This window comes from Phaseolus vulgaris, chromosome 6 (assembly GCF_000499845.2).
Source record: "Phaseolus vulgaris cultivar G19833 chromosome 6, P. vulgaris v2.0, whole genome shotgun sequence".
Classification (NCBI taxonomy): Eukaryota; Viridiplantae; Streptophyta; class Magnoliopsida; order Fabales; family Fabaceae; genus Phaseolus; species Phaseolus vulgaris.
This window is the reverse complement of record NC_023754.2, coordinates 8,909,300-8,921,957: the sequence shown is the minus strand read 5'-3', so window position 1 is coordinate 8,921,957 and position 12,658 is coordinate 8,909,300.

Here is a 12,658-nt window from a genome sequence, read left to right as displayed (position 1 = left end):
GCTTTGCAAAATTATTTTGAATTTTCAGATGATGATCAAGAAGCTCATGAGTCACCTCCGACCATCTTGGCAACGAATATAGTTAAATCTACCTTGACTGATATTTTTTTTAAAAGAAGCTAATTTGGTTGCTAAGGGTGAAAAAATGGATGAAGATGAATCATTAAGTGAAGAAGAGGAACAAGTACAAACCTCCAAGAGACCGAGATGTCCTCCTAAAGTTGGAGTAAAAGTCAATAAGAAAACCTCTAAAGCAGATCAATCTAAGAAAAAGTAATGGTGTGCATGATTATCATCGGGTTTTATTATGGATGTTATATGCAAATGGGGTCAATATGGTTGGTTTATTGACATTCAATCATTCCTCTTTATGTCATTAAGAGCTACGCTTTAGAGAAGACTCTTTTGTTTGTCTTCTCGTCTTTATTTCGTTTTTCCTTTTTTGGTTTAAACTTCCAATGTAGTTGCTTAGATTACTCTTGGGAAACAAAATTATTTTTTTGTGGAGCTATCACCTTGGGGATTTAAACAAGATATAATAATCATGTGAAGAAATTTAATGAGTCTCATTTATCCCGATTAGTCACTACAAAATTAATTTATACTTGTCTACAATGAAAGAAAAGGCAATTAAAAACTTTATATGAATATGATATTTAACTTTATATTATTTAATCTATTTATATGCTATTTGTTCTCAATTCCTCAATGTTTCTTGTAAATGATAATATAAAACACATATGAATAGTGACAAGTGAATAAATGGTCTCCTCATACATTGGACAATTCTCTGTTGTGATACAAGTCACCTTCTCGGGCATGCAATGGAGTGTGGATGCCCAGAACAATACTGTAACTTTTAGGGGACAAAGATCAACACTCTTGACCCTCCTTGATGACACAACTGTTAGAATTATAGGGCTAAAACAAGAGGGGGTGAATTGTTTTTGAAATATTTTCTCAAGTATTGAAGCTAGAGTGAAAGGCTATGAAGAATTAATCAATGGAAAATCCGTCCAGCCAAATATAAAACTGTTTTTAAGCTTGATGCAGAAAATCAACCGGTTGTTTTTATGAAACAGTCGGTTGTTTTTATCAGCACTTTATAAAAACAAAGTTAAAGCAATTTAAAGAGTGTAAGGATGGTTTATACTGGTTCACTCAACATCTGAGTTACATCTAGTCCTCAGAAACCACTGAGAATACATTATGTAATCAACCTTAGATTACAAGCTACACACATCAAGAGTGATGATCTTAAACCCCTCAAGAACACACACCACTCCTTGGGAAAAACCACACCAAGAATGTTGATCTTGATCCCCTCAAGAACACACAACACTTCTTGGCAACACCAGTACATAAATACAATTATCAAGAAAGAAGGGAATAGAATACACCTGGGTAAATCACACTATTCCACAATTGAGATGATCCAAAAGCTCTTTGAAAACTTGAAAACTCTTTTTGATTGATCTCTCTTACTTGGTTAATGCATAGGAGCGTAAAACCACCTTTTTATCTTTCAATCAAATGGTTAAAACAGTTACAACAAAAAACTAAAAGTTGTTGGAATCATTTAAAACAGAAAAACCACTTAACAAAATTTTGTTAAGGTTTTCAGAAAAACAATCAGTTGATTTTTCAAAATAATCGATTGATTTTTGTTTGACAACATTAAAATCCACTAAGTGTCAAACAACATGTTGTTTCGAAATTTCAACCTGTTGAAATTTGTTTGACAACAGAGACAACGACAAAGCTTTTCCAAATCATTTTAAAATCTACTAAGTGTCAAACAACCTGTTGATTCGAAATTTCAACTTGTTGAAATTTCACTTCCTTTTAGAAAACCCATCTTTTCAAAATGTTAAAGATTCAATTGAGCTTGGATCATCTTAAGGAGTGAATTAACAAGTTTCAAACAACTAGACACACACACACAACAACAACAAGGTCTTCAAGCTTTCCACTTGGATTTGGAGACATCAAAGCATCTTGTTCAACAAAAAACTACAATATACATGATAGCCCTATAATTGTCACTTTCACTATCTGATGAGGACCAAGGAGAGAGGACACCTGAGGCCCAAGCCCAATCCTAAACTGAGGCCCAAGCCCAACCCATGATTACATCATCCACCATGCCTCAGAGGATTACTAGAAGCAGGGCACAAGCATTAGAAGATGAACATCAATTAATGTCTCTTTTTGTAATTTCTTTATAGTAGATTTAAATAGAGCATAAAAGGAAGGCGTGGATAGAAGTTTAGGGCTTATGAGAAGAATAAACAAAGTCACACCTTTCACGTGAAGTCACACCTTCCATGTGACCTAGTTTAGGCGCCATTTTCAAATGGCTTTCTTTTGAAAATTCCCACCTTAAATTCGGCCCTCTAAACACTATAAATAGAGGTGTTTGGCTCATGTAAAATCACATTGAATTTGAAGTAAAGTTACTATACACAATGTGTGTGAGAATTAGTGACACTTGTTTCTCCTAACTTAGTCTTATCTTGTGAGTCTTTGGTAGCTCTCAAGTGGCGGCAACCTCACTTATCTTGGAGTCTATTCACCTTCCAAGTGGCGTGAACCTTCTTCCCTAGCTTCAACCACATAAGTTTTCCTATCATTCATCTTCTAATTCCATTTCCATTCCATTTCAAATTCTAAACATGTCTTCTTCATTTGTTCTTGGTTTCAATCGGTTGAATTGTGTTGTTTCTTGATTTTAATCGGTTGAATTGTATTGTATGTTGTTTTCAATCGGTTCACTTGTCTTTAATTGTGTTTCTATTCAGTTCATGTGAATTGTTTTTGTATTCTTGATTCCACACCACTATTTGTCATTCATATTCACCTATACTTGTGTTTTTCCTTTGGTCTTTGGAAATGAACCTTCACATCTACTTAACACTTGTTAAGTTAATGTCCAGTGGAAAAATTTTCCTTAGACTTCTCACCTTAATTGCTTAAGAATTACCGATCCTAATTCTAAAAAGTGTCACCTAATGAATCAACCTAAAATCAACTCACATCACTATCCTGGTTAATTCTACTCATGTCAATCCATTGTATAACATGGCTTAGAATAAATAGATTTTGTGTTGTCCCGATGTTCGAGCATTCTCTACTAGGAAGAACGAGTAAAGTAAGGCTAGTCAAGCTCCACCTATCCGATCCAAAAGCTTAGCATTAAATGTTTTTCCTCGTTTGCCCTAAACTCAAGCAAATCACCTCCTCATAAATGATGTTTTATCCATCTTAATAAGAAGAGATTATTGTTATAATTAATACATTTAAGGGAAAATTTCATCATTTAAAAGAATTATTTAACAATAATTTACCGTTCTTAATAAGAAGAGATTATTGTTATAATTAATACATTTAACGGAAAATTTCATCATTTAAAAGAATTGTTTAACAATAATTTACGAGAATCTGGATTAAAAATAGGCCTAATACACTCATAGGAGGGGAATAAAAAGAATAAAAAGAGAGGGGACAAATAGTAAGGAGGACAAACAAAAAGCTCTCTGGCTTAGGGGTTTCAATATCCTAGACCAGAACATTAGCACCCATTGTGGGGTCAGGTAAAAATTCTCCTACCTCCCCAAGAGAGCACGAAAGGAATTTTCTCTTGACTCGCAAGACAAACACAATCAATATAAGAAACATGAGACAAACCTTCGAATCGGAGGGAGAAGATGGTACTTCGACCATGCAAAAGATCCTGGAAACCGTACAACAACTATAACAAGACAGTGTTGATGCTAGAAGAAAAGAAAAAAAGGCCATAAGTGAACAAGAAGAGAGATTACGAGAAGAAGCAGACACCACATGCAACTTGATGGAAGAAGCCTTGAGGGTGTTTGAAGAATTACAAGAAATAAATGAAGAATTATATCAAATTCTTCGAAGGAAGATAGCGCGACATGGACATTCAGATCCCTACGTGGTTCAGGCACAAAATGACCCATAACCTTTCTCTCAAGCCATGATGGACAAACTGGTTCCGCCACACTACATGGTTCAAAAAATTATGCCATTTTCTAGAACAGAAGATCCAAAAATTCATCTCAAAGTGTTCCGTGTATATATGCTTATCTCAGGGGGATTTGACGTAGTACGATGTAAGATGTTTGTTGGCACTTTCACATAAACAACTCTACAATGGTTCAATGGAATACCTGATGGGGTCATCACATCTTTCCACACGTTTTTTTGTAGAAATTCTTGGAACAATTTGTGGCCAACAAAGCAAAGCCTCCCAAAATCGCTGACTTTTTTGACATCTTAGTCGATTTTGTGACACTTCTGTACAGATACAACCCCTGAATGAGGAGATTTTTGTTGAAGTATATGTAAAAGGACTTTAGGCGAATCCTTTAGTAAGTCTGTTATTCAGAAAAAGGCTGACTCAGTGGTCGATATCTGAGTAAGATCCTTCTCGCACATCAAAGCGAAAGAGGTCATGCAACGAAAGAGATTGGAAGAAAAATTGCAAAAACTGACCAAACACAAAGAAAATGACCCTCAAAGGAGGTCGACTATGTTAGAATATATGGCCTTAAACAAAAGGGGGGGTGAATTGTTTATAAAAGATTTTTGAAAACTTTGAAGGTATAATGAAAGCCAATGAAGAATCACAGAGAAAGAACATAAGGAAAACAATGCACAAAGTTGTTTTAGTTGATTTCCAGAAAATCAACCAGTTGTTTTTGCGATTCAACCGGTTGTTTTTATTAGCAGTTAATAAAAACAATTTAAAACAGATATATGTGAGACCAGGGAAAGAGAGAATCACACAAACAAATTTATACTGGTTCACTCTTACACCAAGAGCTACATCCAGTTCCCAGAAACCACTGGTAATCCACTATGCAATCAAAACCAGATTACAAACACCACACACCAAAGTAGTGACCTTGAACCCCTCAAGAAACACACTACCTTTGACAAACCACACCAAGAATATTGATCTTGAACACCTCAAGAACACACAACACTCCTTGGAAACACAAATACAGTAATCAAGGAAGAAGGGAATAGAATACACCTGGGTATTACAAAGCTTAAAGTTCAAAATTACAACCCAATCCTATTCCACACACTTAAGAATGATCCAAAGCTCTTTCAAATCTTGGAAAAACTGTTTTGATAAACTCTTTCTCTTACTCCAAGATTAGGAGCGTAAAACCACCTTTATATGGACCAACCAAGTGGTCAGAAACATTTAATAAAGGTGCCAAGTTAGTTAGGATCATTTAAAACATATTAAAACCATTTAACAGAATTCTGATAAGGTTTTCAGAAAAAAAAAATCGATTGTTTTGTCGAAACAATCGGTTGAAGTGACTTCACAACAAAGTCAAGCTTTTCAAAACCTTTTCAAAAACTGCTAAGGTAAAACAACTTGTTTTGAAATTTCAGCCTGTTGAAACTACTAAGGTAAAACAACCTGTTGTTTCAAAAAACAACTTGTTGAAATTTCAACAACATTTTAGAAAACTCATCATTTCAAAAGGTTAAAGATTCAAATGAACTTGGATCATCTTAAGGAGTGAATTAACAAGTTTCAAACAACTAGACAACACACACACACACACCCAGCAGCAAGGTCTTCAAGCTTTCCTCTTGGATTTGGAGACATCAAAGCATCTTGTTCAACAATCTCCCCCTATTTGATGAAGAAAAATCCCTGGTTTGTTTGTGTTGTTGTTTTTTAACTTGAAAAGTCCTCCAAAACAGAATTTGTGCATATACAAAGCAAGTATACCAGCAGGATACCAAGGCACACAAAACCAATTTTCAACATAAGCCTTTAAGCAGAAAAACCAATCAAATAGCTTTAAAAACCAGTGCAAAAATGAGACTTGTGTGCATAAAAACTATGGTGAATAAGAGCATGGCAACAACAGAATTTAAACCATGATAAAACCAGATAACACCAGAGTGTAGCAGCAACACTACAACATATAAAACCACACCATTCTCCCCATATTTGTCTTCACAGATAGAATGAAAGAAGGAATAAAAACAGAATAACATGTTTGCATCAGTGTTTTCCAGCATTGAAAAACATCATATAGCAGCAACATAATAAACCAGAAAACCAATGTGTGTAGCAGCACCATTGCAACAACAAATCTTTGATACCATATCAAAATTGCAGAAAAGTATATGGTGTATCAAAGCTATGACAGCAGCAGAATCAAAGTACCATAGACCCCAGAAATTTCAGCAAGGAGACCACATTTTCTCGCCCTATCTTTTCTTCATCCAGCAATTCAAGTTGGTCAAATGATTGCTCAAGAGGTGAATTTGGTAAAAATATTCTTTCTTCTGTTAAGAGCAAACCTTCCAGACGTTCCAAAGATACATTCACAAATATTCATCAACCCCATGACCACCAATGTGGTTGCCATTCATAAAAAGTTTTAAATTTCCAGGAAAATGATCCTGCCGGTTGACCTGAGTGCAAGAGCCTTGCCACGTCAAAGGTTTCTCTTTCTGGATCAGCTTCGCACCACGTTAGCTTCTGTCCTTCAAGCCTCAATTCCTCGCAAGAACCTGAAAGAAACAGAGTGGCGCCGCTGCGGCCGATCGCGCTCCGACGCTCAAGTCAGTGACGGAATCACCAAATACTAAGAGAGGAAAGCTAAACTCAAGGAACCGTGCAAGTATTCTCTCAGCGTACTCAAGTGTTCTCAAAAGCGTAAAGAAGTATTCTAAACGCGCATACATCAGAAGTTCGTTAGAGTTCCTTATATACCTTAGCACTTTCTCTCTCCTGACGGTTACACCTCTGGACACGTGGCTCGCATCCAGCTGTACACGTGTCACCATCTGGAGCCCCCTTTTACTTGAGCGTCACCTCTACTCTTCAAGCTATTCGACTAAGTCACCCATGCAAGGAGTAACTACAGCTTCCTTGGAGCGCGACCCCTTAAGCGGCGAGTACGGGGTGTCACCATGCACACCTTCTCTGTGGTCTCGCCTGCCGCTATCACGATCTGCTTCACTTGCACATCATGCATGTTCTGGGAAACTGTTCCCTTGCCTCGACCCTTGGCTAGGGAATGATCATCTAATAACCTCATCCTTCGTGCTTGTACCTCTTGAAAGCCTTAAGCAAGCCTTCCTGATCTCTCGGCGAGGTGCCCCTTTCGGCGGTCTCTAACCACTTGATCTCCTAGAACTCATATGCGGCGACCATTACGCAAGCCTGGTGACCGCCGGTTATACATACTAGAGATCGAAGAACGCCAAGCCAACACTTGGCGACTACACAGACTTCCCGATGTACTTCCCTTCTGTCAGCCAGATGTCTCGTTCAACACGCCTATATTATCGCTTGTTGCCACGTCATCACTTCCGATTACCTGATCGGTACACAAGCCCCCCAGTCTTAAGTTGAGACTTGTCCAGCGAAAAGACTAAGAGGTCACGTCATCGTCGATCTACGTGGCGCTGGTACGGATTTCCGTACGTTCGTACCCTCTGCCTTTCTGACGCTCCACCAACCTCTTTTTCAATCATACAACACGTGGCTTCATCAACGGTCGTCTTTGATTAACGTTTGCGCTTCCTAAAACGTTCGAAAACCCTTAAACCCTTTCGCGCTTCTCACTGTTCCATCATCTTCCTTCATCCTCAAGCACTCCAAACATTCTCTCTGCGAACCCCGAAGCTTTTCGTCTCTCTCAATCTTCAACTTTCTTCAACGCTCATCCGATCACAAAAAGGTACCCCTTTTACTCCTTCTATGGATACTTGCTGCATTTTAATCGGTTTGCATCATCCATTATCTGTCTGAAGCATACGTTGTGGGCTGTTTTCTCTTTTTCTCGTAACCTAGGGCTTCGTCCTTCATAACGTTTATCTCAGCGAACCCTTATTCGTTCGCTCTGTCTTCTTCGTCCTCAATCGAGTCGTTCTCTGTTATCCTCATTTCAACCCTTTCTCTTTCCTTTGTAGATGGCTCACACGAAGTCCACCGCTAACCCTCCTTCTTCATCGCGAAACCCTCCACCCAAAATCAGTAGGGTTGTCCCTGGGACAAATCCTCCATCGATGCGCAACCCATCTCGAGCCTCTGGTGCTCCTTCTGCACAGGCTGAGAGGCCTGCTCCTTCTCATGCCAACCCTACCCAGGCAACTCCACCACTCGCCGGAGGAGCCTCTATTCCTCCGCAAGACTATAAGAAACTCTACCCTTGGGCCACCCTAACTCTGCTGAAAGAGACTTCCTCGATAACCACCGAGTTGGGCGAGCACCGAATGAGGAAAGGAGATCAGTCCGACCTTTCCTTCCACAAGGAGCACGATAGCAAAGTGGTCGTGCTGCCCTGCTGCCCGGGTGAATCGATCTGCGCGGACGATAAGGGGAACAACGACGAGTTGTTCTGCTTTATCTACGCGACATTCTTCAAGAAAGTGAAGCTTAGGCTTCCTTTTACCCGCTTCGAGAGAGAGCTACTGACCGAGCTCAACGTCGCCCCTGCCCAGCTTCATCCCAACAGCTGGGCGTTCGTGAGGGCGTTCCAAATCATCTGTGCACACTTGGGGCTACCAGCTTCGGTGGATGTCTTTCTTTTCCTGTTCGAGGCTAAGAATCCCGGAGATCGCCTCTGGATTAGCTTAAACGGGATTGCTGGGAGGTCAATCCTCTCGATCTTGTAGCAATCTTACAAAGACTGGAAAGGAAAGTTCGTCAAGGTGCGCCAAAACGAGCAAGACCCCTCACTACTCGACGACTTCCCCTTGTACTGGGTGAACAAGGGAAACAAGGACTCCAAAGACAACTTCAGAAGGCCAAGGAGTCCTGATAACATGGGGGCGTTAGACAAAGATCTTTGCCTTTTCTGGAAGAGCGTAGCTGCTGCCAACATCACCTTCCCCACTGCCTCAATAATTTCCTTCGAGTTCCTTGAGGACCAACTCGAAGCCCACATAGGTTAGCTCCTACTTCAGCACCAAGTCTCCCACTTAGCGTTAAAACTAACTTAGCGTCTTGACCACTCTATTTTGACGTTCTATTATTTATCCATGTGCTGTTTGGGTTGTCTCTGCATAAATATACTTGTATTTTCTGCTTCTGTCTTGGTTGCTCATCTACCCTTTATCTTGTGCAGATAACATGCTGGGGAAAGGCAAATTGGCAGAACTGAGGGCGATCGCCCGATCTCACAAGCTCGCGGCGGGCTCCCAAACCGTGCCCAACTCGGTGGTGGAGATCGCCGCTGCTCAAGGCAAGACTCCTCCCCGAGGTCCAACTCTCTCTGGGGTACTGCCCGCCCCTCAAAGGAAAAAGCTGGTCTTGAGGAAACCAAAAAGGAAAGCTCCTCAAGTGGTGCAAGAGGAAGAAGAGGATGATGAGGAGACTGAGGACGGCCTCGTCACCAAGAGAAAAAGGGCGGCTCCCTCTTCACCACCTGCACTCCCAACACCAACACCGCCCTCACCTCCAGCTCCAACACAACCAGTCCAAGCAACACCCTTGGCCGTCGCACCCCCCGTGGTTGAAAGCAGCAACCCCAACTTCATAGAGAACCCTCCAAGCGCCTCCACATCGTTCGTATCTGTTGGAGAGGGTCCTCCTTCTACCACGTCTATCGTTGGGGCCACATTAGGCGAAGACGAGGGCGCTCATAACTCGTCGATAATCATAACAGAATCTCCGACCTCACATCGTTCGTATCTGTTGGAGAGGGTCCTCCTTCTACCACGTCTATCGTTGGGGCCACATTAGGCGAAGACGAGGGCGCTCATAACTCGTCGATAATCATAACAGAATCTCCGACCTCACCACCACGCCAACTCTCTCTGGGGTACTGCCCGCCCCTCAAAGGAAAAAGCTGGTCTTGAGGAAACCAAAAAGGAAAGCTCCTCAAGTGGTGCAAGAGGAAGAAGAGGATGATGAGGAGACTGAGGACGGCCTCGTCACCAAGAGAAAAAGGGCGGCTCCCTCTTCACCACCTGCACTCCCAACACCAACACCGCCCTCACCTCCAGCTCCAACACAACCAGTCCAAGCAACACCCTTGGCCGTCGCACCCCCCGTGGTTGAAAACAGCAACCCCAACTTCATAGAGAACCCTCCAAGCGCCTCCACATCGTTCGTATCTGTTGGAGAGGGTCCTCCTTCTACCACGTCTATCGTTGGGGCCACATTAGGCGAAGACGAGGGCGCTCATAACTCGTCGATAATCATAACAGAATCTCCGACCTCACCACCACGCCAAGAAGCCCCCCTTGCCCTTCAAACTCAAGAGGGTGGTGGTGAAAGTCAGCACCAAACTCCTCCAGCACCTCCACCAGCAACAACCTCAAGCCTCCCAACCTCCTTCGAAGAGATGTTGGGGCCCTTCACAGCTAAACTGAGGATGATGGCGGAGGATCTCCCCTTGATTGTATCGAAAGCTGTGAAGGACTCCCTCAAGAAGCTCCAAGAGGAGAACTCAGCGCTCAAGGAGTCAAATCTAATTACAAGGGCTGAGGCTGAAAAACTCTCGTGCAACCTGCTGATGACCGAGTTGGAGCACTCAAGGCTGGAGGATGCAATGGACGCGGAGCTAAGAAGCACGCGCAAGGAGGCCTTCGACCTGCGCCAGAAACTGCACCTCCAAGTCCAAGAGAAGATCGACTTAGAAAGCAAGCTTGTCCCTTAAAGGCTCAAGGTGGTGGACTTGGAGGCTGCAAAGAAGGCGGATGCGACCAAGGTGGAAAACCTTGAGAAAAGGTCAGCAGATCGGGAGGTGCTCCTTGGGAAGGTTGAAAAGGAAAGGGACGATGCCATGGCTGAGCTCGCCAAAGCTCGAGAGGAGGCCACAAAGATTGCTGCAGAGTTGGCCCAGGCTCGGGACGAAGGCAAAAAGGTTGCTGAAGACCTTGCTCGAGCTCGCGAGGAAAACGAAGAGCTGAAGAAACAAACACAAGAGCTCGAGCAGAGCACTGCCCAAGTCCTCATCGCCGGGTTTGACGCCGCTCTGGAGCAAGTAGCATGTCAATACCCCGAGCTCGACCTCTCCATGGTGTCAATCTGCAACGAGGTGGTGGATGGGAAGATTGTACCCTCTGAAGACTAGCTGCATTCCTCCACCATCTTGTTTTTGTAAAACCTTTATCTGTAATTACTGCCTATGTAACTGTTTACGTTTGTATGCGAACTCGAACAGCCACTTTTGTATAACTTTCAATGCTGAAAAGTTGTTTTCTGATACTTCTCTTTAAATGCTTCTTACTCGCTGTGTGGTTAATCAACATAATCGGTGAAACTTGCTTAAACAAAATAACTCAGCGATACTTCGGGCTTAACCATTCACTCACTGCTTTGAACTTGAGCAAACTGTTAATCTTATAATAATTTATCGAACTGTTAACTCAAAGTAAAACTTGAGCAACTATTAACTCTTAAGCGATGACATTTAATATAAGTTGCAAACTTAAGGCAATAAACCTTAACATAAGCTACTTACTAGGCAACATGTTTTAACTTAAACTAGTATCACAATACAGTTTACCTGATCTACCCAGCAAAGTGAGCCTTTATTCCTGTCATCACTTGGAACTCTTCTGATCGCCGTAGGGTTCTGGCGATGTGAACTTTCTTGCCTTCCTAACTTGACCATTGTTCCCTCAACTGGGAGGTAGAGGCGCCTTTCGGATCCTTCTCTACCTCCCTGAGTTTCAGAGCAATGAGCTGGATAGTGAGGCGTTCTCTTTGAACCTACCTTAGCTATCTTTTCAACTTCTTTCTCCCTTCACGCCATACCTGAACTTGTTCAAGACGAGAAGGATTTCATTTGTCTTCACACCGCCTACAAGCGTGGAAGCTTTCTCTGGTCTTACTGAGTCAATATTGATGTTTCACTTAAAGGGGGAAAGGGCGTTTTCCTTCCCTTCCCACTGTTTAAGGTCACGAACACCCCTGACCTTTCGGTTCATCTTGCCTGAACTCACTCTGAGGTGAGAAGGACTTTTTCTGGTGCCTCATCTTGCCCAGGGTGTACATCTCCTTCCCCCTGGATGCACTGAGGACTTTTAATCTTGTCTCTATCTGCCGGTGCAGAGAGGTCTTTTAATCTGTTCTTGCCTGCACTCGCTCAAAGGCGAGGAGGACTTCTTCTATTCTCGCCTGCACTCGCTCAAAGTCGAGGAGGACTTTTTCTTGCCTACACTCGCTCAAAGTCGAGGAGGACCTTTTCTCTTTCTCGCCTGCACTCGCTCAAAGGCGAGGAGGTCTTTTCTCTTTCTCGCCTGCACTCGCTCAAAGGCGAGGAGGTCTTTTTCTCTTCTTGCCTCAAGACGCGCGAGAGCGTTTGAGGTCTTTAATCATCACTGGTGCCTCCGATCGCCGAAAGACGATGAGGACTTTTTAAAACTTTAACTACTGTCGTCGATCGCCGAAAAGCGATGGGGCCTTTAAAACTTTTAACTGATGCCGCCGATCGCCGGAAAACGATGGGGACTTTAAAACTTTTAATTGAAAGCATGCAATATAACTTCGAACTTGCCTTAAATCACGTACAAGTGATAAGGTCTTTCTAAAAACTTTCAAAACACAAAGCATGCAATCTCAGAAAAATTAAGCTTGAAAACTCTTCTTTATTGGGTGACCTCATTAAAAACCCTCCTTAGGGAAAAAAGAGTGCCC